Source organism: Labrus mixtus, chromosome 23 (assembly GCF_963584025.1).
Source record: "Labrus mixtus chromosome 23, fLabMix1.1, whole genome shotgun sequence".
Taxonomy (NCBI): Eukaryota; Metazoa; Chordata; class Actinopteri; order Labriformes; family Labridae; genus Labrus; species Labrus mixtus.
In genome coordinates, this window is record NC_083634.1 from 16,211,495 (window position 1) to 16,231,353 (window position 19,859).

Here is a 19,859-nt window from a genome sequence, read left to right on the forward strand (position 1 = left end):
GTCTACCTCAGGTCCCCTCCAATGGGAAGAGAGAGGTTCCGGTCCCCCCCTTACTTAATACGTAGGTGTGAAGTATTGCAGGGGATTCTGGGATTAAGAGTCCTTTTAGGTCTCAGTGAATAACTCAACTGAGGCTTCTCACAGAGATGCAGGCCCAAGTCCATTGTTTGCCTGTCTTAAGCCTGCATGGCCCAACACTTGTCTTTCTCCTCTTTTCCTTCTGCATTATTAGAAAACCATTTAAAACATTATTGTTGTGTCATTATTATCATAGTTATATTGTACAGACATTTATTCATTACAATAAGGATCATGGATGAAAACTGTAGTATTTTCTCTTTTTAGTTTTTTTTTCCAATCCTGAGTCTTTGTGATGTGAACAGGTAACCGTCCCTGTGTGACCACAACATCCAACTGGCCTGAAACATTCTGGGGTGAGACGCTCACTCTCAGATGTGAGATTGAGGGAGGTGGAGACTCTGAATGGACGTTTGGATGGAGAAGACACAGAACATCCAGCTCAGACAAATATACAGCAGACAATAAATACATTATTAGTGGAGCCACTGATTCTGACAACGAAGACTACCAGTGCTCAGGCAGAAGAGGACCCCCTAATCCTACCTTCACGCCTTGGAGTGAACCCTTCAAATTGACTGTAACACGTAAGTTGAACCATGTTGTCAATAATTAAAATGTCCCGATGGAAATGATTTCATTTAAATGAGAAAACAAAACATTGCTTGCTTAAAGCATTTTGCAGGGAGCTGTGACAAATAATTTTTTAACTTTCAGCATGGTAACAAAATAACTGAGAAACTTAAGACTATCACATCTTTTGTAATCTGCTTAAAATATGTCTTAATATGGTTTAAAACAGTGAATTTTGATTTCACTAACAGTGTCTGAATAATTGCTTATAAATATTGGATAAGTTATTCACATTTGACTAAGAAGATGTTTATTGATATTGATAAGTCACGCCTCAAAACACACTTTTACATGTTGGCTTTTGAGTCCTAATTAGGTTGCTTGTATTTCTTTCTGATGTATTTCTATCCAATATCATTTAATATTATAGTCTAATTATATAGTTGGTATCGTGTTTGTGCATTTGTGTGTGGGGCGGATTAGGGTTTAAAAACAAGACAAACATGTTTGTGTGAGTTTTTGTCTTGTTTTTTTTTAAATGTGCTTTATGAATACATTTGATTGATTGATGCTGTTTTTTAAAGTGATACATGATTGGATCTTTTCTGGAATTGAACTACTTTAAATTTAATATAATTTAAGAGATAAATCTTATCACTAGTTTCTGCTCATAATTCTTCAAGTCATTTTTACTTCTGGGCTCAGCACTGTTTGAATTTGACCAAATTGTAGGTACGGTAATTTACCTTTTTACATCCTTGTTTCCAAATCAAACAGCAAGAACACCAAAGGCTGAACTGACAGCTGACAGGACATCAATTCCAGCAGGGGGCGCTGTGACCCTGACCTGTGATGTGAACCCTCCATCATCTGGCTGGACGTACATCTTGTACAGAGGAGATCACTCGGGCACACAAGATGATGGTAAAAACTTCAATGGATGAATCAGTGTCTCCCAGGGAGGAGTCTACTGGTGCAGAGGAGAGAGAGGAGAACCAGTTTACTACACTCATTACAGTGATTCAGTCACTATCAACATCATTTGTGAGTTTAACATTTTTGTAAAGTTGTAAAAATGTTTTTTATCGATAAATTGATAAACAGACTAAAGACGTTTTTTTCTCATCATGTCCTTATTGGGATCTCTTGAACACAAACAGTATCAAACAGAGCTGTTGCGACACTTCAGCCCCATTGGACTGAGATATACAGCGGAGAGAAGATCACTTTTAGATGTGAAATCGAGGGTGGAGACGACTCTGAGTGGGAGTACGAGTGGGAAACAACCAGCTCTGAAAGATCTGTGAAAAAAAACAGTAAATCATTTGAATTCACTGCTAATGTTTACAGTCGAGGAGAATACAGTTGTAAGGGCAGAAAAAAAAAGTGATCAGTCTCCAACAGGTTGGAGCGATCCCATCACATTAACGTTTTTATTCAGTAAGTAACATTTCTTTTATATAAACATTATACTGTACTATCAGATATTCCATCATTACATGGTTTTATTTCTTTGAATAATCACTTTTCCAACAGGATCACCCCAGCCTGTCCTCACCGTGTCTCCACTCTGGCTGAGTCCTGGAGACTCTGTGACTCTGATCTGTGAGGTTAAACACCCATCAGCAGGATGGAGGTTCTACTGGTATAAAGCTATTCCCAAACTATCTGACAACTCCTACAGCTACCAGCTGCTATCTGGAAGCAGAGATGGAACTGAAAAGTATTCCTTCATTGTTCATGGACAGACACACACAGCAGGATATGTGTGCAGAGCTGGAAGAGGAGAAATGAACACTCCTTATAGTGAACTAAAGTTTGTCTGGTCTGGAGGTCAGTTTGTTTCTGTCTTTATCTTTATTCATTTTGATCTATGAACAACATAGAGTTTCTTCAGTACTTTTGTCTGTATTGTACAACAATCCAAGAGAAAGATAGGAATTGATCACGTTGACTTCATGCTCTTTCTTTCCCCTTTCAATGGCATGAACCCAAACATGCAACTTCCAGGTGGGATTTACACTTTCTGTGCTTCTTTCTGCCATCACTCTCTATTTTACTCTAGTAGCATGAAATACACTAATAAAAAGAAAATGAGATGATCTAAAACTTAAATCATTTCTCCATAAGAAACTTTACATTGAAGAATTAAGCATCTTATTGCTAATTGCTTACTCTCACATGTGAGGGCTTGTATGATTAATATAATGTTGGTCAGTAATCAGTCGTATGTACACACAATATGAAAAATCAAATTCAGGCAAAACAGTATATGGACTGATGGAAAAGAAGGGAAAAAAACATGCCACAGACTTGAAACACAAATAAAAAGTCAGAATGAAACTACTCATGGAGAAATATCAGTATGAAATGCTAATCCTTCATATCATAGAAGCAAGGGTTCCTTGGTTGTCTATCTTAGTTAAATATAAAGTCCAATGGCAGTAAATTGAAGTTGTCTGTTCTTGTTTTTAATCTTTGGACTGCTTGGCTTTGTTGAACCTCTTGTTTCTTTCTTCTTCTTTCTTTTTTAGATTTGCCTTCATCAGCATCTCTCACAGTGAGTCCTGAAAGAGTGCAACACTTCACCTCTGATTCTGTCTCACTGGAGTGTAAGGGGAACTCTACTCAGTGGAGAGTGAAGTTTCAAGAGGACAGCTCCCTGGCAGATTGCTCCCAGTGGGATACAATGACTGGATCAACATGCACAATAAAAAGTTTAATCTCAAGAAATAATGTGTACTGGTGTGAGTCTGGATCAGGGGAGTTCAGCAACGCTGTCAACATCACTAAACAGAGTATGTTTTTATTACATTTCTTCTTAAAGTTTTTATCTTTCAGCATCCAAGTATTCAATTCAACATCATTCAGTTACACGTTATCTCCATCGACATTGAGAAGTAAAAGAGCAGCACAGTGTGGGAGCGTTTACTCTCTTAATTAGATAAAAGCAAAGATTAAGGTCTGAGTGTATATCATTATTAAATACTGATCACATGTGTAGACAGTTGCTGTTCAAACACATTTGATGCCAAAGTCTTAAACATTAGAAGGAGTAAGGTGTACACAAGATAACACATCAGATTAATCATCACTTTGAAGCATTGCTGTAAAAAAAGAAGAAATATATTCTCATCATTCTGTGTCTGATAATTTTCATGTTTGAACCTGATGATCTCTGACTGAATCCTCTTTTCTTTAACTGTTTTACAGATTTGTATATTATCCTGGTGAGCCCTGTCCATCCAGTGACTGAAGGAAGTTCAGTTATTCTTAGCTGCAGATTGAGAAGCTCAAATATTGTTTCCAATGTGTTCTTCTATCGGAATAACAAACTCATTCAAAATGATACCAGAAAGGAGCTTAATATCTCTGCTGTGTCAAAGTCTGATGAGGGCTTCTACAAGTGTCAGACCTCAGGGAGAGAGTCGTCTCAGAGTTGGATGTCAGTAACAGGTGAGTGAGGTGAGATCCACCCACAATAAAACACACCAAATTCTGACAATTTGGGAGCCAATCCTCACCTCACTACTTCCCGAACAACACAGTTCAAACCCCTGATATTCACTACCACAAATATAGACACATTACACACACACACATATTAAGACACACACACTTACACACATACACACACATAAATACACATACTTTGTCTCTGCTGTGCATTGTATCGTCGTGTCTCCCCTGTCTCCTACATACTTTTGCTCTTGTCATGTCCCTCACTCGTATTGTTCTGCATCAACTAATAAAAAAATAAAAAAATAAAAAAAAGTAAAAGGTGAGTAAAATAACCAACACTTGTCTGCTTTAGTGTTTACCAAAATTTCTTTAGTATCCTTTAAAAGGGAAAATCAAATTAAATTTTTAGTTCATACCTCCTGGATTCTTAAACGTAGGTGATCACATTATGTATTTATGTTGAATATTATTTGTATACATTTTAGTGGTTTTGTCTTTACTACCAGGACTGAAACTATGAAATAACACTTTGAATCAGTTGAAGGAGTGTTTGTATGATTGTAGTATCAGTGACTATTTGTTATTCTTTATGGCAGTTATGGAAATGCTGTTTGAGGAATCCACATTTCCTGTAATTCCTGTGATTGTTGGGCTGATTTGTGGAGTAGTGCTTACAATGTTTCTGCTCCTATTGTATCATTTCCTTCAGTCCGAGGGTAAGACCTTTCTTTTACTTCTAATTGTTAAATACTTTATTTATATTAAATATAAAAATGCACTGACAAAGATTAGCAATGTGACTTATATAAAGTATAAAACAATGTAACAGAAAATGTCCTTTTCACAGACTCATGCTTCAGGAGGTAGGTTCAACTCTCTCTTTACTTATTTTAAATATAGCAGTAATTAAAGCCATGGTCCTCAATGTAATGTTTGTCAATCCTGCATGTTTAAGGCCAAGCCAGTCTGAGAGTAACAACAAAGACTCTGCCAGAAGTCATGAACTTTACCAGAATGTGGCTCAACCTGATGTATACTCTACTCTCCTGCACGGTAAGCATTTCATCTTGATATTGTGTATATATACACACAATTTTAGAAATTAATGTAGCCTTCAAAATATATGAATCCAAAATGGGATCAAATTGACTTTTGCTTGGTTTTGACTTCTCTATAGGTGATGCCAGTGTCTACGAAACACTGAAAATCTCTGAGGACAACAACGCTGGTACTGCAGTTTTTTAAATTAATATACACTGAATGAAATGTTTCACATTTAAGGAAAACATTTCACAAAAGAGTTTCATGTTCGTCATGCATTTGTCTATTTGAACGACACTTGTCCTTAAAACTTTGATGAACAAATACTTGCTTGATTTTTATTTTTCTAAAGGGGATGATTACGTCAACCAATCAGTAAGGCACTGAAGACACTGAAAATGGTACAGTGTATACCTTTTATATTCATGTGCACTCCAAAAATGCCCAATGTAATACAGTTGAAAACATGAATATATATTTATTTCTTTACTGGGTTTTTTGGAATAGAGGCCAGACGTCTTGAATCAACAGCAAATAAGTCAAAATAATGTTAGTTGGATTCTTGACAGGACCTCTGAGGCATATCTGATCTGAATGTTTTTAAAGTAGATATTTTGTGCAAAGAAAAGTGTGGGACTACACGGACATAAAAGACAAAACCTTTGGATAATTTCAATATAAGCAACTGTATACTGTGGACTAACATGTTTGTGTTTACTTCCCCAGTTCTTTGAACACACAGTTTGTAAATTCCGCCGCCAGGGGACTACCACAAAAGACGACATCAAGGCTGGCGGGGAATCATGGGAGTGATTCTCTCTGCTACTCTGTCCCCAACCCTGATGAAAATGAGCTAAGAGTTGACCGTAGTGAAGACAAATGAGCGAAACCGACCTGAAGAGAATATGTTTACCGACGATGTATCCAAGTCTGATTTACATGAAGTTTTTATCACAGCAGCACATACAGCAACAGTACGGTGTTTCCATGACAACGATATACGTTGTGTCTGTCATGGAGGCTCTGTCATGGTGGCTACCACGACAACACGGCTTCTGTTACTATAATATTAAGTATTTCTTTGGCTTTGAAATATTTGCGGGAATGTAAGTACTAGACAAAAAATATATTTATAACATCAGTTTCATCAATTTTTAATTATTTAGATATTTAAGTGTAAAAATTCTTATGACTTTCTACATATTGTATATTTAAAGGAGCTGATTAAATTACATAAATTATGTTCACATCGTTACTTAACATGCAACTCTGCTTTCCAATTATCACAAATGTTCAAGGGTTAGTACAGTTCATTTGTTTTCTGGTTAAATAAGAGTGACAGAATATGTATTACATTACTCATATTAGCTAAAAGCTTACAATTATTACCAGAATATTCTTGACTATTCTTATTTTTAGAAGTATATGTTTTATTTTGTCATTTATCTGTCAATTTTGTGTACTAAACTTTGGATACGAGTTGTTTCAGCTGCTTCATACTGTATATTTTAGCTTGAGCACCCAGTTGATAGTGCAGCTTTAAAGTCGGCTTCTGTCAGTGTTGGCTTACAAAGATCCCGGATGGACATCAACATTACTTTTATATCTGTGATGACCTGCTCTCCACCAACATAATCATTTACATTATAGTTTATTGAACCGTCAGTAATTTGTATCTTAATTATTTCATAGTTATGTATTGTTAAAGTATTTCTGCTGTAATGTTCCTAATAAATGTTTTAAACAGGAACAACAGTTTCTTTTGGTTGTACTTGCTTTTTGACCAACCAGCCAATAAGAATAAGGTCTTGCCACATCAACCCCAGATGCAGTTCCGGCCCTCATCCCTGTGGTCTCTGTTATCCCTCTCTCTCTTTCCCATATTTCCCGTCTATCTTCAGCTTTACTATCTAATAAAGACGAATGCTAAAAATCATCCTTGAAAGAAGTTATGGTTGTTACTCTTTGTCGTTATCTGTCAAAGACGTGAAGTTCTCTACCGTTGAAAATATAGAAATACAAATTATTAACAATTTCACCTTTTTACAGCATTGCAGCTTTGTGGCAGAAAATAACAAAGGTCCTGCATCCCATGAGCAGCCATTTTGTTTTCTTCTTGACTTTAAAAGCAGAGCTTTAAATGTTACACATTATTGGTAGTTTCCTGTTAGTAGTAGTTTACTCAATCAGTATTTACAAATTACCCCCATACAAAAATATATAAACGTTCTATTCAAATTATGAATAAAATACGTTGAGGGATTAAACTTGTTGAAAAGGTTTAGGCTGACTCTGAAGCTTTCTATACCTTCTCTTTTTAACATCAAATATACTTGAAGTCGACCCTTTAACTACTAAGTTCACTTCACAGAAACAGTTTCAAACATTTCGAACAAAACAAAATGAAGTTCTAAAACATTTTATACTAATCAAGTAGGTATTAAAAACAAGACACAACCAAGAGTTTCAGTCTTTGATAATCTTCCTTTTGTTCTTATATATGATGCTATACTCTATATGTATATATCTATACATTTGGTTAAGCACTTTGTAACCTTGATTAGTGAAGTGCTATATAAATAAAGTTATTATTACTATATCTTTTTATCACCTTATTTTAAACATTTTTTATGAGCTTTGAGCCTTTATTTGTTAGGACAGTGGAGGCATCAGAAACTTGAGAGAGAGGGTGAAATGGTTGCAAGAGTAGACACCTGTCGGACTTGAACCAGGGCCGCCTGCTTGACGGACTTCAGCCTCCGAACATAGGATGCTACCTCACCGCTAAGCCATCAGTGCTCTTATGTTTTTTTTTTCTTTAAATGAGGAAATTGAAATACGTTTTTATTAACTTCTGTTTGCACTGTAACTTCTTCATGTACATTGAAGCCTCTCACCAACAATCTTCTCTTTTTCTCTTCTGCTTTTCTCATATACGATTGGTATCAGGACCAGCTGGGGCTCTTCCCTGTGCAACTGGCTGCTGGACTTCCTCAGCGAGAGGCCTCAGACAGTGCGGGTCGGCGGCAGCACATCAAAAACCACCGTCATGAGCACTGGGGCCCCCCATGGTTGTGTGCTCAGCCCCCTGCTCTTCACGCTGCTGACCCACGACTGCGCTCCATCCTTCAGCAGCAACCACATTGTGAAGTTCGCGGACGACACAACAGTGGTTGGTCTCATCTCCAACAACGATGAGACGCACTACAGGATGGAGGTCAGCCAACTGGCCACATGGTGTAGAGACAACAACCTCTTCCTGAAGGTCGACAAGACCAAGGAGGTTGTTGTCGACTTCCGGAGAGTCCCCACTCCTAAACACACACTGACCATCGACGGTGCTGCTGTGGAGAGAGTGAGCAGCACCAAGTTCCTGGGGGTTCACATCAGTGAGGATCTCTCCTGGACAACCAACACCACATCACTGGCCAAGAAGTCCCGCGCAGCGCCTCTACTTCCTCCGCAAGCTGAAGAGAGCACGAGCCCCCCCGACCATCATGTGCTCCTTCTACAGCGGCACCATCGAGAGCATCCTGACCAGCTGCATCACTGTGTGGCTCGGGAGCTGCACTGCTGCCAACCGCAAGACCCTGCAGCGCACAGTGAAGGCTGCTGAACGGATTATCGGTGTCCCACTCCCCTCTCTTCTGGACCTCTATGGTACCCGCCTCACCCGCAAAGCAACCAGCATTGTGCGTGACCCCACCCACCCCTCACACAGCCTCTTCAGCCTCCTGCCATCGGGGAGACGGTACCGCAGCCTGCGGGCCGGCTCCACCAGACTGGGAAACAGCTTCTTCCACCAAGCTGTCAGGAAGCTTAACTCTCTCCCCCCCCCCCCCCCCCCCCCCCTCTGCCCCCACGAACACTGGACGCTGAAACCCCCTCCCGTGTGCCACCAAGAACTCTGGAATAATAACTAATTATCAATCAGTTTAATGCACACTGCACATATTGCACAAGTTTACTTTTTCTTAAAATTGTATTTTATTTATTTTATTTACCATTTTGCACAATTTAGAATTTATTACTGTAAATATTATTTATCTTATTTTTACCTCATTTTATTTTATCTTTTTACCTCATTTTGGTTGTATTGCACCGCGGGTCGGAGACAAACGCAATTTCGATTCCACTGTATGCCTGGCATATTTTGAAATTGACAATAAAGTTGACTTTGACTTTGACTTTGACTTTGTATACTTATAAAATGTTGGTATTAATTGCTACTTAACTGTCAACAACATCAAGCTGCTTTCATCACATGAAAGGTGCTTTATGAATACAGTCACATCAGCATCCACTCGTTGTTAATACTACCTTAAGTTGTTCAAAGTTATAAATACTGTGAATTCTGCTGCTTCAGTGACATCATGTCCGGCCTGAGTGAAAGGCGTGCCTCCTACAGCAGAGGTGTTAATACAGGAAGTGGTCAGCCAGACTGTACCAAGTACCGACTATATCATGGGGAAATTCAGTTCGATCATAGGTTTCCTCATATTCTGTAGAAGATGTGAGTTTTGAGGTTTCTACGTTCTGCTTAATTAAGATGAGTAAAACTGAACTTTTCACCAAAGTTTCCAAAGAAATCACTGATCAACGAGTTAGAGCACGCTGTGAAAGCTTCAACTGTTCCCCGAGTATTCTCAATAAGAAAACCCCACTGAGTTACAGTCAGGACTAAAGGAAAAACGTCTAGATGGTAAATGAGGCAGAACCTAAAGTAACATGTCAGATTAGATGAAACATATTGTCATCTTTTTGTCTTCTTTTTTCTGCGAATGAAAACATCCTGAAAACATTAAAACTTTCTCATGGGCAATAAGCAGTTAGTGTTTCCGGTGTTGTGGGCTTCAAACAAACTAGAAACTAGAACTCTACCACAATGTGGGAACATTTGCATGCTGAGGTTCTGCTTTTTTTTTTCACCATCTTACCGTGGCTTTAGTTTTTTGAATTTGAATTGTTATTTTAAAATGATTTACTGAGAGACATGCTTCTCACACACTTTGACCTGAATCACACACATGTTCAAACAGGACCTGTGGACGTGCATTAGTGGAGAGAAGTCAGAGTGGGGCTGCTACACACTGCTATGCAGGCAGTGCACCAGATCAGTCGTGGGTTATTATTTATTAATGATCATGTGAATCATTAGATGGCATTCTATTTGTAATTCTGCCACCAGGGTGTATTAGACAAGGACACTCATATTGTGTATTACAAAACATTATTTATTTTGTTTATAAAAACACAACATAAATAAATATAATAATATATTTGGCATAACATGCAGCACATAGAACACTAGAAATGTTAGGTGTGTATGTGATCTTAAAGTTATTGTCATTATGTTTCATGGATGTGCAATAATTAGTTATTAGTGCCATTATTTATTTATTTAACCCCTAACAGAAGCTATTTTACATGATCTCTTTCTTATTGGAGCAGTAGACAGGAAGTGTTAAGAGGTTTGTTGAGGTTGGTACTTAGAATTGTGTGAAGTGCAATAGGGAAGGAAGTACAGAGAAAGAAGACGTCAAAGAGAAACTCTGCTCTCACATTTTAATGAACTGTTTCTTGTCTTTCTCCTCTTTTCCTTCTGCATTATTAGAAATATAAAGTTAATGTGTTTTTTTTAAAAGCTAAGCGTCAGAGCTTCATTGTCGTTTTCGATGTGAAGATGGACCAAACCTTGCGTTGTGTGCTGGGGTTTTTCTGTGAGTACATCAGAGCTTTTTAAGTTTTGTGACTTTCAAACAGCGAGTCATGTTTCTATGAACATGTAGTTCAGCTGTTTGAATAATACAACAGGAGTTAATCACGTGCTGTTTGTACAACATTTGAACAAGGCGTGAACAGTAAATAGTCTATAGTTTTGGAAAAAAAAGCTTTAGGATTGAAATGGCTGCCAAACATTTGTTGTTTTGTGAGAAATTCTGTTTATTGATGGATAGCCCCTTGAGATGAACCATCTGGTTTTTGAAAGTTTTGACAATAACAGTTACCTAAAATGAAACTCTATCTGGATTTAACGCCTTTAATTCTTCCCTGATGAACTATTAATCTTTATTTTAGTGCTGAATTTGATCCCCCACGGATTGGCTCAAGGTAAGTGATTGTCTTATATTTCTATGGTTTTTGTTTTTTAAATATTTCTGCAGTTCCTCTATTTATTACTTACTTCATCACTTTAACATCATCCACATGTAGTGTTTTGTGTTTATGTTTTATCTCTTAAGTTTTAAAAGAAAATGTCCTAGAACATGAACTGAAAATGTTTTTTTTAAGCTATGCATTTTAGTTTTCTCTTTTGACTCGACTCTGTCCTTACCATGGAAAGCTGCTGGTATTTCTAGAAACTGTTGTGACTCTGTAAGCTCTTATATCTCTTCAACAGCTGCTTCTTTTAACGCTGCTTTATACGTTACTTTAAAACCATTTACAACATTATTGTTGTGTCATTATTATCATAGTTATATTGTACAGACATTTATTCATTACAATAAGGATCATGGATGAAAACTGTAATATTTTCTCTTTTTAGTTTTTTTTTCCAATCCTGTTTCTTTGTGATGTGAACAGGTAACCGTCCCCGTGTGACCACAACATCCAACTGGCCTGAAACATTCTGGGCTGAGACGCTCACTCTCAGATGTGAGATTGAGGGAGGCGGAGACTCTGCATGGACGTTTGGATGGAGAAGAGACAGAACATCCAGCTCAGACAAACATACAGCAGACAATAAATACATTATTAGCGAAGCCACTGATTCTGACAACGGAGAATACCGGTGCTCAGGCAGAAGGGGCCACACTAATTCTACCTTCACGCCTTGGAGTGAACCCTTCAAATTGACTGTAACACGTAAGTTGAACCATGTTGTCAATAATTAAAATGTCCAGGTGAAAATGATTTCATCTAAATGAGAAAACAAAACATTGCTTGCTTAAAGCATTTTGCAGGGAGCTGTGACAAATTATATTTTACCTTTCAGCATGGTAACAAAATAACTGAGAAACTTAAGACTATCACATCTTTTGTAATTCTTAAAATATGTCTTAATATGGTTTAAAACAGTGAATTTTTATTTCACTAACAGTGTCTGAATAATTGCTTATAAATATTGGATAAGTTATTCACATTTGACAAAGATGTTTGTTGATATTGATAGAGCTCTCCTAACTTATGATTGTGTTAAAGTGAGAAAAGTATCTCAGATCCTCAAACATGGGCCTCCTGGCTCCGCCTCCTTCCCGTTATAAACTTCGAGGTGACCGAGTCTTTGCAGTCAAGGCCCCACGGTTGTGGAACAGCCTTCCTCCCTCAGTCAGGGTCTGCCCCCTCTGTGGAGTCTTTTAAGTTACGCCTCAAAACACACTTTTACATGTTGGCTTTTGAGTCCTAATTAGGTTGCTTGTGTTTCTTTCTGATGTATTTCTATCAAATATCATTTAATATTATAGTCTGATTATATAGTTGGTATTCTGTGTGTGCATTTGTGTGTGGGGTGGATTAGGGTTAAAAAACAAGACAAACATATTTGTGTGAGTTTTTGTTTTGTTTTTTCTAAATGTGCTTTATAAATACATTTGATTGATTGATGCTGTTTTTTAAAATGATACATGAGTTGGATCTTTTCTGGAATTGAACTACTTTAAATTTAATATAATTTCAGAGATAAATCTTATCACTAGTTTCAGTTCATAATTCTTCAAGTCATTTTTACTTCTGGGCTCAGCACTGTTTGAATTTGACCAAATTGTAGATACGGTAATTTACCTTTTTACATCTTTGTTTCCAAATCAAACAGCAAGAACACCAAAGGCTGAACTGAGAGCTGACAGGACATCAATTCCAGCAGGGGGCGCTGTGATCCTGACCTGTGATGTGAACCCTCCATCATCTGGCTGGACGTACATCTTCTACAGAGGAGATCACTCGGGCACACAAGATGATGGTAAAAACTTCAATGGACGAATCAGTGTCTCCCAGGGAGGAGTCTACTGGTGCAGAGGAGAGAGAGGAGAACCAGTTTACTACACAGAGTACAGTGATTCAGTCACTATCAACATCATTTGTGAGTTTAACATTTTTGAAAACTTGTAATAATATATTCTATCCATAAATTGATTGATATAAAAAGACTAAAGATGTTTATTTTTTCTCACCATTGTGTCCTTGTTGGGATCTCTTGAACACAAACAGTATCAGACAGAGCTGTTGTGATTCTTCAGCCCCATTGGACTGAGATATACAACGGAGAGAAGATCACTTTTAGATGTGAAATCGAGGGTGGAGACGACTCTGAGTGGGAGTACGAGTGGGAAACAACCAGCTCTGATAGATCTGTGAAAAAAAACAGTAAATCATTTAAATTCACTGCTAATGGTTATAGTCGAGGAGAATACAAGTGTAAGGGAAAACACAAAACTGAGGTACTTTCCTCAACACCATGGAGCACTCCAATCACCTTGAAAGTATCAGGTAAGATGGACTTAAAATCAACATGAAAACAGTTTTTAGGATGTTTGTGTATGTTAAGAAAAGCTATCATTCATAGCTGAGCAGTACTCAAATTGTGACTTTATTTCAAGTTTTAGTGCAGATCACAGTGATTAAGTGTGTCTTTGGTACAATAAGTTTCATGGATGAAGTTCATGTATATTTATTTCCATAAGGTATTTTATTAATGGCTATTTAAAGAAACAGTAATAATTTTTATATCCCTGTTTTAAACTGAACAGAACAAAAACCAAAGGCTGAGCTGAAGGCTGATGACACAGATATTCCAGTAGGAGGTTATGTGACCCTGACCTGTGATGTGAGGTCTTCATCTGGTTGGAAATACTACTTTTGGTACAGAGCAGATAAATCCTCTAACCCATCATCCATAATAGATGAAGTCTCCTCGGCTGGACAAATGAATGTCTCAAAGGAAGGACTCTACGGGTGTAGAGGAGCGAGAGGAAGCCAAGTTTACTACACAGAGTACAGTAATACAATTCAGTTAAAAGAAACTAGTAAGTTTTGTATATTGACATTCTTTGGTGTAGATTTAAGGTTTTTTCATCTTTGTGTACTTACTGTGAATTCTTCAACATTCAAAGTTGCAAACAAGGCTGTCGTGACTCTGCACCCCGACTGGTCTGAAATATACAATGACGAGTCGATTACTCTAAGATGTGAGATACAGGATGGAGACGACTCTGAGTGGGAGTACGAGTGGAAAACAAGCAGCTCATTCAAACCTCCAAAGAAAAAGGAATACAGTATTGGACCTGCTAATACATTACACAGTGGAAACTACAGTTGTAAGGGCAGAAAAAAAAGTGACCAGTCTCCAACAGGTTGGAGCGATCCCGTCACATTAACGGTTTTATACAGTAAGTAACATTTCTTTTATATAAACATTATACTGTACTATCAGATATTCCATCATTACATGTTTTTATTTCTTTGAATAATCACTTTTCCAACAGGTTCACCGCAGCCTGTCCTCACCGTGTCTCCACTCTGGCTGAGTCCTGGAGACTCTGTAACTCTGAACTGTGAGGTTAAACACCCATCAGCAGGATGGAGGTTCTACTGGTATAAAGCTATTCCCAAACTATCTGACAACTCCTACAGCTACCAGCTGCTATCTGGAAGCAGAGATGGAACTGAAAAGTATTCCTTCATTGTTCATGGACAGACACACACAGCAGGATATGTGTGCAGAGCTGGAAGAGGAGAAATGAACACTCCTTATAGTAAACTAAAGTTTGTCTGGTCTGGAGGTCAGTTTGTTTCTGTCTTTATCTTTATTCATTTTTGATCTATGAACAACATAGAGTTTCTTCAGTACTTTTGTCTGTATTGTACAACAATCCAAGAGAAAGATAGGAATTGATCACGATGACTTCATGCTCTTTCTTTCCCCTTCCTTTTAGTGAACAACTTTTCATTGAGTTGTAAGTGTGTATACATACATATACATTCTCAAAATAGTTAAACAGAAAGCTCAATATCTACACTCGATTATCAAAATAAATACACAACTTAACTTGGAGCTAATGTGCAGTTAGTTTGCAAATATATCTTCATCTGTCTAAATAGACAATTTAAAAGCATCATATATGTGGTGTGTGTGTATCCACAAGTGCATATGCATGAGCCTACAGTACAATATACACAGCCAAATGCCAAACTTGTTTCCCTGGTGAGTGGTTGATGTTGTTTTTGGTAGCATGAAAAACACTTAAAGGAAGATTATTAGAGTCTATCACTTAAATAATCGTTCAATAAAAACATTTTACTTTGTATAATTAAGCATCTTATTGCTAATTGCTTACTCTCACGTGAGGGCTTGTATGATTAAAATAATGTTGGTCAGTAATCAGTCGTATGTACACACAATATGAAAAATCTAATTCAGGCATTCCTGATAAAACAGTATATGGACTGATGGAAAAGAAGAAAAAAACAATGCTAATCTGTCATATCTTTGAAAAATGGCAGGTCAAAGAAAGTCTTTCAATTTACAGACCGAATTCCTTCATTGGATATCTACATTAAATATAAAGTCCAATGGCAGCTAACGGTCTGGGCTTTGTTGAACCTCTTGTTTCCTTCTTCTTTCTTTTTTTAGATTTGCCTTCATCAGCATCTCTCACAGTGAGTCCTGAAAGAGTGCAACACTTCATCTCTGATTCTGTCTCACTGGAGTGTAAGGGGAACTCTACTCAGTGGAGAGTGAAGTTTCAATGGGATAGCTTCCTGGCAGATTGCTCCAAGTGGGATACAATGACTGGATCAACATGCACAATAAAAAGTTTAATCTCAAGAAATAATGTGTACTGGTGTGAGTCTGGATCAGGGGAGTTCAGCAACGCTGTCAACATCACTAAACAGAGTATGTTTTTATTACATTTCTTCTTAAAGTTTTTATCTTTCAGCATCCAGGTATTCAATTCAACATCATTCAGTTACACGTTATCTCCATCGACATTGAGAAGTAAAAGAGCAGCACAGTGTGGGAGCGTTTACTCTCTTAATTAGATAAAAGCAAAGATTAAGGTCTGAGTGTATATCATTATTAAATACTGATCACATTTGTAGACAGTCGCTGTTCAAACACATTTGATGCCAAAGTGTTAAACATAAGAAGGAGTAAGGTGTACACAAGATAACACATCAGATTAATCATCACTTTGAAGCATTGCTGTAAAAAAAGAAGAAATATATTCTCATCATTCTGTGTCTGATAATTTTCAAGTTTGAACCTGATGATCTCTGACTGAATCCTCTTTTCTTTAACTGTTTTACAGATTCTGAAATTATCCTGGTGAGCCCTGTCCATCCAGTGACTGAAGGAAGTTCAGTTAGTCTTAGCTGCAGATTGAGAAGCTCAGATAATGTTTCCAATGTGTTCTTCTATCGGAATAACAAACTCATTCAAAATGATACCAGAAAGGAGCTTAATATCTCTGCTGTGTCAAAGTCTGATGAGGGCTTCTACAAGTGTCAGACCTCAGGGAGAGAGTCATCTCAGAGTTGGATGTCAGTAACAGGTGAGTGGGATATTCATGGGGATACCCCATGTCCTCTAAAGTAATGTACATACTTTCATGCACTAATGTTAAACAGACACTCTTGAAGTAACATCAAGCTGGCTTACAGGCCTGTGTAAATGTTAGCTTAGCATGACTAGCAACCATTACTTGGGTGTCAATGAACTCGGACAAAATCATTTCAAACGTTTTATCTTCAAGCAACAAAAATACCTTTTTATTTTTTTTTTACATTAAAACAGTTTATTCAATGTCACACATGTCAAATATATCTTGTTAGTCCTCTGTTGCTTCATATCCTGGCTTGCACTCCTCTTTCTCAACCAGGAACTGCCAGACAGAGCTTCTTCTTCTAATGAATTTCTGGCAGGCTGAATGCTACAAGGCGTAGTGCTGCCCTCCGCCATAATCCAAATGAATTGATCCACTTTGGGTTCAATTCTAAGACATGGTCCAGTGGTCCTCAAGCAATTCAAAATAGCCCTACCAACTAGCTGAAGTCACTTCCAAAAGATAGCCAAACAGAGATGAAGCCTGCCTTTGGCTTATATGGAGGTGTGCCAAGTGGAAGGCACCAAGTTAGGTAGAGGTGGAGGGATGTTTAGGTTGTTGATAATAATTATGATTTGTAAAAAAAAATGGTGGTTTAAGAATTTACTTAAAGGGATACTTCACCCATTTGCATTTAGCTTTGTATCATTAGAAACCTGGTAGTATTTTTGAATAGTCGTGCATCCCGCCCTCATTTTCCCCTGAGATGGGAAATCTTTGTATTTCTAAGTCTGAAAAGGAGCTTCCAGTGACGCAAAATGATGATTTTTGCGTCACTGGAAGCTGTTGCGGTTAGCGGGGTGAAACCACAACGCTAGTTCCTCACATTAACGACCACTGAAGCTACAGACCAATCACAGATCAGTGGGTGGGAACTCACTCCAAGAATCGAAACTTAACGTCCGCCATATTGCTTGGAAGCTATGCTCACAGGCTCTATGGAGAAAGCTGATAATGGCGAAAAAATATAAATATAGTGGCGAGACGGCTGCTGCGACAGGCCGGTCTTGTGCTTTGGCTGCTTCGGCCGCTGTCTGCCGGGGCCGGGGCTCGAGCTGGGGCGGACTGGTAGTGTCGGTGCTGTCACTGTTTGCCTATGGACACAGACATAGAGTCTGTTTTCTGCCAGGAATTTCCAAGATGCTAATTCCTTCTAGAAGAAATCTCTGAATCAGTTGTGTAAACGGCCTTATGTGTTGAAGTAAACATGTCTGTAAACCTGACCTTAGTGGGAGTGGCCTGCGGTGCTGTGCATTCTGGGAGTTGGTGTCTCTCATCCACATAAGCCAAAAAGACACTTTCTGCCTTTACTCGGCCAAGAAGGCATCAACTTCAAAATGTATTTCACATTTCTACTACATATATGACCCAATGTCAATACAGATTCATGTTTCAACGGGTGAAGTATCCCTTTAACTGAAATGTATTTTGATATGTTTTTAGCCTTATTGTAGATGTTTTGTGCTTCTTGCAGAACAGATAATACTCTCCAGAGAGTTAATTGATTTCTTACCTCTTTTGGTCGGGATGCCAACTCCTACATAAAAGGCGGCTTTAGGGCCTTGCAGGTTGTTGGCGGTTGGAGGGTCAAAGTGTTGGAGAATTGTTGACAGTAACCAAAGAGTGTGCCGCGCTGCAAGGGCCCACGGTGGCATTGTTTAACGCTGAATCGCGTCTTTAGTTTGTCACTTTTTGCATTCTGTTATTTACTTATTTCTTGCTAGTTTTATTTTTTATTCTTACATTTTTCTCCAGGCCTGTACTGTACATATTGCTGCACTTTCTTCATTACATTCATTTAATTTCATAACCACTAGGCCATCCTTACAAAGATACAAATTACTGAATGATTCTATGTAAACCATCTTTTGTCTGAAAAAGAAAAAGGTGAAATACACCATCTAGTTGGAAGTAACCACACTTTAAGTGATTGACCTTATTGATTCAATAATTTAGTGCTGAATGAGTAATTTGGTTAAATCCTGGATTGCGATAAAATGATGTATTCATTGTAGACTATTATTTTTTACACATGTTTATGTTTTGTCTTCACCATTGCTTGAGACAACATGACAAAACATTTAATTATCATTGTCTATAATTTTAAGAAGTGTTTTATAAGTTCATTAACTGTTATTTGTTATTAGTTGTAGCGGTGTCCAGGCTTGGGAACCCTTCATATCCTGTAATTCTTGTGGTTGTCGGGCTGATTTGTGGAGTAGTACTTATAATTCTTCTGCTCCTGTTGTATCGCTGCAGGCAGTCAAAGGGTGAGACCTTTATTTCATATTTTTCTCTTACACATTTGATGGTTTATTCCAAATGTTTGGCATGAAATGGTGGCAAACTAAAAGAACAACACAATGTCTTTTTTACAGATTCATGCCTTATCAGGTTGGTTCAGTGCTCTCTTGTGTCTCATTTTTAACATTACATTAACACTTTGCCATTACGTCCAATGTAAACACTTTTTTATTTACTCAATGTTGTAGGTCAATCCAGTCTGAAAGCACCAACCAGGACTCAGCCACAAATCCGGCCGCTCAGCATCATAAATACTCACCTCCCCTGCAGGGTAAGCATTTGAATTAATCATAAATATTTATATATAAGAACACCTTTTATTTTAAACATCCAAAGATACAAAGTGTTATCGTGCAGTTAGCTCGATTGATTTGATCTCCATTTCTCTTTAGGTGACGCGTGTCATTATGAATCAATCAAAGACCCTGAAGACACCACACATGGTACAGTTTATTCCTTTTCTAATACTGAAAATGTTCCAACAAATGCAAAGGTTTTCTTTTAAACGATGCGATTACTTCTGCTTTAGGAATGCAATTTAGGCAATCAGTGCAATGTATAATATTTCTTAAATTGAGCAATGGTGTCCTGCTTAACTGGTTGGTGCATCATGTATAATTCATTTGTAGTTGTGTTATGAACAATGCCACTTCAGAGGGTGAAGGCAAGTTTCATCATCCTTTTGCTAATGTTTAAGTGTGTTAGACTTATTCAGCCTCTCTTTAGAGACACATATGTTGGGGTTGTATCAAGTCAACTTTGGTTGTATTCTTTAATAATTATTTCTAATTATTAATA

At 37.8% G+C, this 19,859-nt stretch overlaps 1 protein-coding gene and 2 long non-coding RNA genes across 4 annotated transcripts in view; all 3 read left to right on the plus strand.

The window, feature by feature from the left end:
• LOC132958356 (Fc receptor-like protein 5) overlaps positions 1 to 19,859 on the plus strand; it is a 49,501-nt gene that overhangs the window by 22,027 nt on the left and 7,615 nt on the right. The gene's annotated exons all lie outside the window — the stretch shown is intronic.
• LOC132958366 (uncharacterized) lies at positions 526 to 2,087 on the plus strand. The gene is made up of 3 exons (XR_009666761.1): positions 526 to 665; positions 1,429 to 1,695; positions 1,812 to 2,087. It is a non-coding gene; the product is annotated as an uncharacterized LOC132958366 (long non-coding RNA).
• On the plus strand, positions 19,028 to 19,503 carry LOC132958365 (uncharacterized). The gene is made up of 3 exons (XR_009666760.1): positions 19,028 to 19,151; positions 19,250 to 19,332; positions 19,454 to 19,503. It is a non-coding gene; the product is annotated as an uncharacterized LOC132958365 (long non-coding RNA).